The sequence below is a fragment of the Grammomys surdaster genome, unplaced genomic scaffold (genome assembly GCF_004785775.1).
Source record: "Grammomys surdaster isolate TR1022 unplaced genomic scaffold, NIH_TR_1.0 144, whole genome shotgun sequence".
Lineage (NCBI taxonomy): Eukaryota > Metazoa > Chordata > Mammalia > Rodentia > Muridae > Grammomys > Grammomys surdaster.
Genome location: NW_021604602.1, coordinates 4,893,161 through 4,905,023, shown reverse-complemented (window position 1 = coordinate 4,905,023; position 11,863 = coordinate 4,893,161). Strand labels below are relative to the sequence as shown.

The window sequence follows — 11,863 nt, the reverse complement described above, 5'->3', positions numbered from 1 at the left end:
TCATATATTTTGGCAGTTAGCCTACTATAGAATTTGGAGTTGGTAAAATTATTTTCCCATTCTTTAGGCTGCTGCTCTTTCCAAATGATGGTATCCTTTGCGTTATTAAAAACACATTTCAAATACTGCCAGGAGAGAGCTAGTCTCCTAGGAGTGCGGATACACCTGTGAGCATAGGTAAGACCACCACTTCTGCTCAGAAGGACCTGCTCAGAACCCTCAGGATGGAGGAACCGAGGAGAAGCCTGGGAGAGAATCCTGGTTTCTGTCTGTGCCCAGAGCTGATCCTGTGCCACAGGACTCCATACCCAAATACCTGGTCTCACAGGAGTGTGGGAACACCTGTGAACAAAGTAACACCACCACTTCTGCTCAAATTCCTGGCCAAAGAGGGACCCACCCAGAGCCATCAGAACACAGGAACCAAGGGACAGCCAGGGACAGGATCCTTCAGGTTTTCTCTGAACCCTGGAGCTGACCCTGCACCACAGCTCTTCATATCCAAATTCCTCCCAGAGAGAACTGATCTCCCAGGAGTAAAGACACACAGGCTTGCAGAAGAGACAAGCCACAGTCAGAGACAGCAAGATCAGCTAACATCAGAGATAACCAGATGGCAAAAGGCAAGCTCAAGAACCTAAGCAACAGAAACCAAGGTGCTTGACATCATCAGAACCCAGTTCTCCCACCATAGAAAGTCCTAGATACCTCAACACACCAGAAAAGCAAGACTCTGATTTAAAATCACATCTCATGATGATGATAGAGGACTTTAAGAAGGACATCAATAACTTCCTTAAGAAATACAGAGCACAGTTAAACAAATAGAAGCCCTTAAAGAAGAAACACATACATCTCTTAAAGAAATACAGAAAAACACAATCAAACAGGTGAAGGAATTGAACAAAACCATCCAGGATTTAAAAGTGGAAATAGACACAAAAAAGAAATCACAAAGAGAGACAATCATTGAGATAGAAAACCTAGGAAAGAGATCAGGAGTCATAGATGCAAGCATCACCAACAGGATACAAGAGATGCAAGAGAGAATCTCAGGTGCAGAAGATGCCATAGAAGACATTGACACAGCAGACAAAGGAAATGCAAAATGCAAAAGGCTCCTAACCCAAAACATCCAGGAAATACAGGACACAATGAGAAGCCCAAACCTAAGGATAATAGGTATAGAAAAGAGTAAAGATTCCCAACTTAAAGGGCCATTAAATATCTTCAACAAAATACGAGAAGAAAACATCACTAACCTAAAGAAAGAGATGCCCATGAACATACAAGAAGCCTACAGAACTCCAAAAAGATCGGACCAGAAAAGAAATTCCTCCTATCACATAATAATCAAAGCACCAAATGCACAAAAAAAGAAAGAATATTAAAAGCAGTAATGCAAAAAGGTCAAGTAACATATGAAGGCAGACATATCAGAATTACACCAGACTTCTCACCAGAGACTATAAAAGCCAGAAGATCCTGGGCAGACGTCAGACAGACCCTAACAGAACACAAATGCCAGCCCAGGCTACTATACCCAGCAAATTCTCAATTGTCATAGATGGAGAAAACAAGATATTCCATGACAAAACCAAATTTACACAATATCTTCCCACAAATCCAGCCCTACAAAGGATAGTAGATGGAAAACTCCAACACAAGAAGGGAAACTATACACTAGAAAAGGCATGAAAGTAATCTTCTTTCAACAAAACTAAGAGAAGATAGCCACACAAACAAAAATAACAGGAAGCAACAATCACTGTTCCTTAATATCTCTTAACATCAATGGACTCAATTCCCCAATTAAAAAACATAGACTAACAGACTGTATATGCAAACAGGACCCAGCATTTTGCTGCATACAGGAAATGTACCTCAGTGTCAAAGACAGACACTACCTCAGAATAAAGGGCTGGAAAACAATTTTCCAAGCAAATGATCCCAAGAAACAAGCTGGAGTAGACACTCTAATATTGAATAAAATCAACTTTCAACCAAAAATAATCAAAAAGGATAAGGAAGGACACTTTATACTCATCAAAGGAAAAATATACCAAGAAGAATTTTAAATTCTGAATATCTATGCTCCCAATGAAAGGACAGCCAAATTCATAAAACAAACTTTACTAAAGCTCAAAGCACATATTGTACCTCACACAATAATAGTCGGAGACTTCAACACCCCACTCTCAGCAACGGACAGATCATGGAAACAGAAACTAAACAAAGACACAGTGAAACTAACATAAGTTATGAACCAAATGGATTTAACAGATATCTATTGAAAAATTTCCCTAAAACAAAATAATATACCTTCTTCTCAGCACCTCATGGAGCCATCTTCAAAATTTACCACATAATCGGTCACAAAACAGGTCTCAACAGATACCAGAAAGTTGAAATAATTCCATACATCTTATCAGATCACTACAGACAAAGGCTGATCTTCAATAGGAAACAAACAAACAAACAGAAAGCCCACATACACATGGAAATTGAACAACACCCTACTCAATGATAACTTGGTAAAGGAAGAAATAAAGAAAGAAATTAAAGGCTTTTTAGAATTTTATGAAAATGAAGCCACAACATACCCAAACTTATGGGACACAATGAAAACAGTGCGAAGAGGAAAACCCATAGCTCTGAGTGCCTCCATAAAGAAACTGGAGAGAGCACACACTAGCAGCTTAACAGCACACCTGAAAGCTCTAGAACAAAAAGGAGCAAATACACCCTAGAGGAGTAAATGGCAGTTTGAACTCAGGGCTGAAATCAACCAAGTAGAAACAGAAAGAACTATATAAAATATCAACAAAACCAGGAGCTGGTTCTTTGAGAAAATCAACAAGATAGATAAACCCTTAGCCAGACTAACCAGAGGGCATAGAGACAGTTTCCAAATTAATAAAATCAGAACTGAAAAGGGAGACATAACAACAGAAACTGAGGAAATTCAAAAAAATCATCAGATTCTACAAAAGCTGTACTCAACAAAACTGGAAAATCTGGATGAAACGGAAACTTTTCTAGGCAGATACCAGGTACCAAAATTAAATCAGGACCAGATAAACCATCTAAACAATCTCATAAACCCTAAAGAAATAGAAACAGTCATTAAAAGTCTACCAACCAAAAAAATGCCAAGGACAAGATGGTTTTAGTGTAAAATTCTATCAGACCTTCAAAGAAGACCTAATACCAGTACTCTTCAAACTATTCCATAAAATAGAAACAGAAGGAACATTACTCAATTTGTTCTATAAGCCACAGTTATACTGATTCCAAAACCACACAAAGACCCAACAAAGAAAGAGAACTTCAGACCAATTTCCCTTATGAACATCAATGCAAAAATACTCAATAAAATTCTAGCAAATCGAATCCGAGAACACATGAAAATAAGCATTCATGATGATCAAGTAGGCTTCATCCCAGGGATGCAGGAATGGTTCAATATAAGGAAATTCATCGATGTAAACTACTAGATAAACAAACTCAAAGAAAAAAACCACATGATAATTTCACTAGATGCTGAGAAAGCATTTGACAAAAGTCAACATCCCTTCATGTTAAAAGTCTTGGAAAGATCAGGAATTCAAATCCCATACCTAATCATAGTAAAAGCAATATACAATAAACCAGTAGCCAACATCAAACCCAATGGAGAGAAATTTGAAGCACTCCCACTAATATCAGGGACTAGACAAGGTTGTCCACTCTCTCCCTATCTATTCAATATAGTTCTTGAAGTTCTAGCTAGAGCAATTAGAAACCAAAAAAGTCAAAGGGATTCAAATTGGAAAGGAAGAAGTCAAAATATTACTATTTGTGGATGATATTAGTATACTTAAGTGACCCCAAAAATTCCACCAGAGAACTCCTAAACCTGATAAACAACTTCAGCATAGTGACTGGATATAAATTTAACTAAAAAAAAAAAGTCAGTAACCTCTCTCTACTTGAAGGATAAACAGGCTGAGAAAGAAATTAGGGAAATGATACCCTTCACAATAGTCACAAATAATATAAAATAGCTTGATATGGCTCTAATCATGAAAGATCTGTACAAAAAGAACTTCAAGTCTCTGAAGAAAGAAATTGAAGAAGACCTGAGAAGATAGAAAGATCTCCTGTGCTCATGGATTGGCAGGATTAATATAGTAAAAATGGCCATCTTGACAAAAGCAATCTACAGATTCAATGCAGTTGCCATCAAAATTCCAACTTAAGTCTTCATAGAGTTAGAAAGAGCAATTCTCAAATTCACTTGTAATAACAGAAAACTCAGGATAGTGAAAACTATTCTCAACAATAAAACAACTTCTAGGTAAATCACCATCCCTGACCTCAAGCTGTACTACAGAGCAATAGTGATAAAACTGCATGATATTGATACAGAGACAGGCAGGAAGATCAATGGAATAGAACTGAAGACCCAGAAATGAACCCACACACCTATGGTCACTTGATCTTTGAAAAAGGAGCTAAAACCATTCAGTGGGAAAAAAGGCAGCCTTTTCAACAAATGGTACTGATTCAACTGGTCAACATGTAGAAGCATGCTAATTGATCCATTCTTATCTCCCTGTAGAAAGCTCAAGTCCAAGTGGATCAAAGAGTTCCACATAAAACAAGATACACTGAATCTAATAGAAGAGAAAGTGGGGGAAAGCCTCGAACACATGGGCACAGGGGAAAGTTCTTGAACTGAACACCAATGGCTTATGCTCTAAGATCAAAAATTGACAAATGGGACTTCATAAAATTGCAAAGCTTCTGTAAGGCTAAGGACACTGTCAATAGAACAAAAAGGCAACCAACAGTTTGGGAAAAGATCTTTACCAATCCTACATCTGGTAGAGGGCTAATATCAAATACGTTAAAAAGAACTCAAGAAGTTAGACTCCAGAGAACTAAACAACCTTATTTAAAAAACGGGGAACAGTGCTAAACAGAGAATTCTAACTGAGGGAACATGAGTGACCAAGAAGCAACTAAAGAAACGTTCAACATCTTAGTCATTAGGAAAATGCAATTCAAAACAACCCTGAGACTCCACCTCACACCAGTTAGATTGGCTAAGATCAAAAACTCAGATGACAGATGTTGGCAAGGATTGGAGAAAGAGGAACATTCCTCCATTGCTGGTGGTATAGTAAGCTTGTACAACCACTCTGGAAATGAGTCTAGTAGTTCCTCAGAAAATTGGACATGGTACTACCTGAGGACCCCCCCCCCCGTACCACTCTTGGACAGATACCCAAAAGCTGCTCCAACATGTAATAAGGACACATGCTCCACTGTGTTCATAGCAGCCTTATTTATAATAGCCAGAAACTAGAAACAACCCAGATGTCCCTCAACAGAGGAATGAATACTGAAAATATGGTACATTTTTTACTCAGCTATTAAAAACAATGACTTCATGAAACTTGCAGGAAAGTGGATAGAACTTGAAAATATCATCCTGAGTGAGGTAACTCAGTCACAAAAGAACACACTCGATATGCACTCACTGATAGGTGGATATTAGCCCAAACGTTCAGAATATCCACGATTCAATTCACAGACCATATGAAGCCCAAGAAGAAGGAAGACCAAAATGTGGATGCTTCCATGCTTCTTAGAAGGGGGAACAAAATACTCACTGGAGGAAATATGGAGAAAAATTGTGGAGCAGAGACTGAAGGAAAGGCCATCCAGAGACTGCCCCACCTGGGAATCCATTCCATATACAGTCACCAAACCCAGACACTATTGCGGATACCAAGAAGTGTTTGCTGACAGGAACCTGATATGGCTGTCTCCTGAGACGCTCTGCCAGAGCCTGACAAATACAGAGGTGGATGCTCTAAGTCAAGCATTGGACTGAGTGTAGGGTCCCTGATGGAGAAGTTGGAGAAGAGACTGAAGGAGCTGAGGAGGTTTGCAGCACCACCAGGGGAGCCACAGTGTCAACTGGCTAGACCCCCAGAGCTCTTGGTGACTGGACCACCAACCAAAGAGTACACATGGAGGGATCCATTGCTGCAGCTGCATATGTAGCAGAGGATGGCCTTGTTGGACATCAGTGGGAGGAGAGGCCCTTGGGCCTGAGGGTGTTCAATGCCCCAGTGTAGGTAAATGCCAGGACAGGAGCCTGGAGTGTGTGTGTGTGTGTGTGTGTGTGTGTGTGTGTGTTGGAACACCCTCATAGAGGCAGGGGGAGGGGGGATGGGATAGGCGTTTTTCCAAAGGGGAGACCTGGAAAGGGGAAAACAATTGAAATATATGAAATAAATAAAGGAAAAAATTCAGTCTCACAAGGTCTCATTTATTAATTGTTGATCTTAGTGCCTGTGCCAAAGATGTTCTCTTCAGAAAATCTTCTCATGTGCCAATGAGCTCCAGGTTATTTCCCACCTTCTATTCTATCAGGTTCAGTCTATCTAGTTTTATGTTGAGGTCTTTGATTCATTCAGAGTAGATTTTTGTACAGGGAGATAAATCTGGATCTATTTTCATCCTTCTACATGCAGACATCCAGTTTGACCACCACCATTTGCTGAAGATGGTGTCTTTTTTTTCCAGTACGTATTTCTGACTTTTTTTTTAATCAAAAAATCAGATGTCTGTAGATGCATGGTTTTATATCTGGGTCTTCAATTCTATTTCATTGATCATGTCTGATTTTATGACAATACCATGCTGTTCTTACTACTATAACTTTGTAGTGCAAGCTGAAATTTGGAGTGTTTCCTTGTTCAGAATTGTTTTAGTTATCTTGGATTTTTTGGTGTTTTGTTTTTGTTTTGTTTTGTTTTTTTTAATCTGAAGCTGAAAACTGTCCTTCAAGTTCTGTGAGGAATTGTGTTGGAATTTTGATGAGAATTGCATTGAATCTGTAGATTGCTTTTGGTAAGATGGCCACTTTTACTATGTTTATCCTACCAACCCTAGAGTTACCCCAAGATATTTTATGTTATTTGAGGCTACTGAGAAAGGTGTTATTTCCTTAACTGATTTTTCTTTTTTTTTTTTTTTGAATGTTGCTAGACAATTAAGCAAACTTTTATTGAAGCTTACATTGTGGTACAGAAATACATTTCAGCTGATTAAAAGTCCAACACCAACAAAGAGAAATTATGGCACCAAAACTTCCCCGCCTATAATTACACTAGATCACTAGTCCACCTACAATCTCTTCTCTAGGCTTTGTTCCACACAAACCTATGCAATTTTCAACATTAGAATTCTTAATTTTATAAGATGGGGGAAACAGACCTCAAGCCAAAATCTACTGGGTTACAAAATCCAGCTTAAATAAGCACTGGTCCTCCAATCAGCAATTCAAAATAGGTGCTGTGCTCATTACAGAATCAAGACTGATAAAGCTGACCGAAAGCTTCCCCAGTGAAGCATTCAATCAACACTGTGTATAAAGTAAAACTCAGACAGTGTTCCAACCACTTGATTTCAAACCAAGTAGATTCTACGTTTAGAAACGCTAAAAAAGTGTTTCATTATAAATACGGAAGGAACAAAACATCACTGCTTCAGTCAAGAAACTACCAAGAAAACAGTAGGAGGGCAATAAATAGAGAGTGTAGTCCAGTTTGCTCTTTTCTGTTTAAACCCCACAGCATTTGCAAATGCCCACATTTCTAGTGCCATCAAATAGATTCAGAATATTGTTCATCCATTCATACATTCACTATCTGGCCAAGTAGCCTGGAGAGCCCTCCCTCTGGTCAGCCATTCATTTGATCTTAACACCATGGTGAAAGGAAGACCAGAGAACAGCCAATATCAGAATCAACAGAAATCACGGACTCTCCTTTGAATCAAGATCTCCTTTAGATTGGTGGCAATGGCGGCACTTACGGAGGTCAGAATGTTTAGGATTAACTTTCTGCTCTGACTTAGTGGACTTTCCCATCACTACTTAGTAAGTTAGTGAAGGCGTGGTAGACACTCCATTAAAGCTAACTAAAGTGCACTACACGGCCTATCATTTCCATGGAGTTTTCTTTTTTAATGGGTTCTCCTTGCTCATCACCCCGTAGACTGAATTCTTTTCACTTGATACATTCAGTTTTGTCATTTATCTTCCACAAAAGTTCATGCCAATAAGAAGGCCACATTCTTATTATATCTTAGGAAAAAAATTAAGCAAGGGACCATTTTCCAAACTCATCTGGGGTGTAAGATTATAATAAGCCCACAGTGTAACAGTGTATTGCTTCATCAGGGGTGGTAAAAAAAAAAAACCATAGGACTGTAAATGCAGGAGCAACTATTAAAACAGTAGAACACAAAACAAGCAACTGGAATCATTTTCTTACAAAGACTCAATGTGTGGAAGAAAAACTTTAATTGCCATTGCATAAAACACCTGTATGAAGTAAAAATTGGTTCTGAATCACATTAGCAGAGAATATGTTCTAGAAAGTGGAGGTAACCGGATGTAAAAACTCTGGCAGCAATTTAATAGAACAGTCGCAGACGGTCAGCTGAGGTCGCATCTAATGGGGACGAAAGCCTTGTCTGTGGGGGATTTTGGACGATGCCCGCAGAAATATTACGCTGTGCATAAACCAAATCGAATCGTTTTCACAAGTGTCGTAAAGATTCATACCGTCAAAGTTCTTTTCTCCATGCACTTCAGTTCCACAGCAAGAGTGGCATAGAACACCTAAACACAGAAGAGAGCATTCATGCAAGATATCTAACTCCTTGATATAATCATGCATACACTTCAAAATGATCACACTATCATTACACCTAGGGCTTTCTGCAACTACAAGGTGGTGGTCATGGTCAGCATGGCCCCCAGGATCGACATCTAGAAAGCAGCCACCACCTCCTGTGTGTCTTCTCTTTTTGCGTTTTTTTCTTCTTCATTTTTCCTAATCAACTCTGCTGTTGTTGCTGTTTCTTAGCAAAACTGGTAAAAACAAAATTGTAATCATTGAACATAGCACTCTGGCAATCAAGACGTTTAAAGCCGTCAGTTTTCTGGGGTGAAGAAAGCACCATGCGACATTTAGAACTCTGATTAACAAACAAGGTGATCACAAATTTTCCTGGCTTGAAGATTTCCACAACTTTCCTGATCAGGTCGTCATAGGAGGTCTGACTTAGGTTTGTTTCAAAGCTAACATAAGAAAATTCTGGTTCTGGAGTGATGTGAATAGTCCAATATGCTCCATCCGATTTCATTCCGTTCATCCAGTAGCCACGAGGATTGAACAGTGTGGCATCAATGACAGAACCTGGTATCAGGTCACGAATTCCACTCTCACGCGTGACATCCTTTGCAGTAACACCGTCTTTCATGTAGAACTGGTCCATAACTGCTGGGTCAAGCTCACTCATCAGAATTTCCAGGGTTTGATCTGGCTGATTGATTACTCGACGCTCTGGGAAATCCAAAGTATACAAGTACCAAGAGTCAGAATTCATCCGTCCCTTACAGTATGCTGCTCCATTTGGGAAAATTGCATTAAGAAACTCGATTTCTTCCTGGAAATTCCGGTGTGGGTACCCTTGGTGAGAAGGCTTCATGAAAGAAGCTTTGGATTGAGTCAAACCCACTGTAATCCCGAGCAAGCTTCAACAGGGGGACCAGTGCTTTCAGTAAGAGGATAGTACCACATGTCTTCAAAATGAAACGTCTCTTGGAGACAAACACGCTACTCTCACTGAGTACATAAGCTTCCTGCTTGTCAGTCTTTGTCACACTTATGATTGAGCACTGCACATCCTTCAAAAGGACATCCCACTCAGATCTTGGGATGGTACGAAGATCCCCAGATCCCTGGCTTGCGTCGTCGGCCTGCTGTCTGGAAAACTAGACCTCCAGCAGTTTCTCAGTCCCTTCGAAAAAATGTGCAGCTTCCATCACCGCAAGACTAGCGAACAACCAACAACCACAGAAAATCAACTAAATTAAATCTCTTTTCCCGCCACTCCTGCCGCCGCTGTGGATTGTTCCAGCTGTGTTACTAAAGTTCAGGTTCCTTTTTCTTTTCTATAATTTTATATTAACTTTTTTTTTAAAAGGACTAATAAAAATTTCCCGGCTATTTTCGTCAGCGAAAGTTGAACGTGAGTCTGTTGGAAATAGAGGCAGATACAGTTCAGTCTCTCGTAGTCCGCTGCTTTCCCGTTAGAGAGAGTTGAGCAAGCGCTAGCTAATGTCGCCGGCCATACTGTGTAAGCTTAATTGATTTTTCAGTCCATTTGTCGTTTATATATAGGATGGCTAGTGATTTTTGTGAATTAATTTCATATCCAACTTCTTGGATTACTAGCCATTAAGTAAATGGTATCCAAGCCACAATCCATGGAGCTAGAGAGGTTCGGTATAAATGAAGGGACAGGGGCTGGGGGGAATACATGGGCATTCATTGGAAGGGGTAACAGAATTGATTTTATGCGTGGATTCATGGGAGGGGTGTGGATAGGAACAGGAAGATCACAGGGAAATGGGAGGGAAGATAGAGTTGATAGAGGGAATACAGGAAGAAACAGCTAGCATTGATGGTCATCTGAGGGGTGGTATGGAAATCTAGTGCAGTGAAAACTTCTTAAAATATATGAAGGCAATCCTAAAGAAGTCTCCATGGAATGAAGAAGACGGACTCCTAACTGGTCATCTCTTGTTACCAAATCAAATTTCCAGTACTGGGACTGAGTTACATCCAATAGAGTTGTTGGTCAAAGAGGTCCCAAGGGAATGCCAAACAGCTCAGATGTTGTTAAGACAATAGGTTGCTATCTACAGACTGACAGTAAGCCCCTATTGCTAAAGACAGTACCCACTGAACTCACTGAACAGAGAGGTTTAGCTGGTGCCTACAGAGAACCCTCACTCCTATGTTCTGGTGTCTTTAGAATGGGAAGGTACTCTGCAGGTTAAACATGAGAAATACAAACGACAACCCACCCACAAATTATTTGGCTTTTATAGCTGCCCTGCCTGTAAAATATGCTAGAGCAGTAGTGGCATAAAGTTTGTGAGAGTAACCAACCAACTTCTGATTTGACTGAAGGAACACTCCACGGGATGGAACCCATATGTAACACTGTTTCGGTGACCAAGAACCAGAGACTGGATAGCCTAGAGACCTAGGGTAAAACCAAATACTACAGGTCTTTTGTTGTTGTTTTTGTTTGTTTGTTCATTTGTTTGTTTGTTGAGACAGGGTTTCTCTCTGGAACCCTGGCTGTTCTGTAACTTACTCTGTAGACCAGGATGGCTTTGAACTCCAAGAGTCAGCTGTCTCTGCTTCCCAAGTGTTGGAATTAAAGGCATGTGCCACCATCATCTGGCTACTACTGGTCTTTAATTAAAAAAAATAAGTAGTAAAAAAATTTCTCCTAATATCTCTCTCTCTCTCTCTCTCTCTCTCTCTCTCTCTCTCTCTCTCTCTCCCTCTCTCTCTCTTGTTCTCTCTCTCTTTCTCTCTTGTTCTCTCTCTCTCTCTTGTTCTCTCTTGTTCTCTCTCTCTCTCTCTCTCACACACACACACACAGAGAGAGAGAGACAGAGACAGAGAGACAGAGAGAGAGATAGAGGCAGAGAGACAGAGAGAGAGAGACAGAGAGACAGAGAGAGACAGAGAGAGAGAGAGAGAGCACATACAACTCTAAATGGAATGTATCTATCAAATCCATGCCCTTGGAACTCAGGGAACTCTGTGATGACGAGAGGGAAATAGTGTAAAAGCCAGAGGGGATAGAGAACAAGTCCCCATAAATTAACTAAGCAAAGGTCACATAATCTCATAGAAATGGAAGCAGCAAACACAAAGACAACATAGGTCTGTACTAGGTCGTATGTGTGTGTGTGTGTGTATGTGTTTAA

The 11,863-nt window shown here is 39.9% G+C and overlaps 1 pseudogene; it reads right to left on the bottom strand.

Annotated features, from left to right (window-relative positions):
* Positions 1–8,904: 8,904 nt before the first annotated feature.
* On the bottom strand, positions 8,905–9,895 carry LOC114618642 (annotated as a pseudogene).
* Between the last annotated feature and the right edge of the window lie 1,968 nt (positions 9,896–11,863).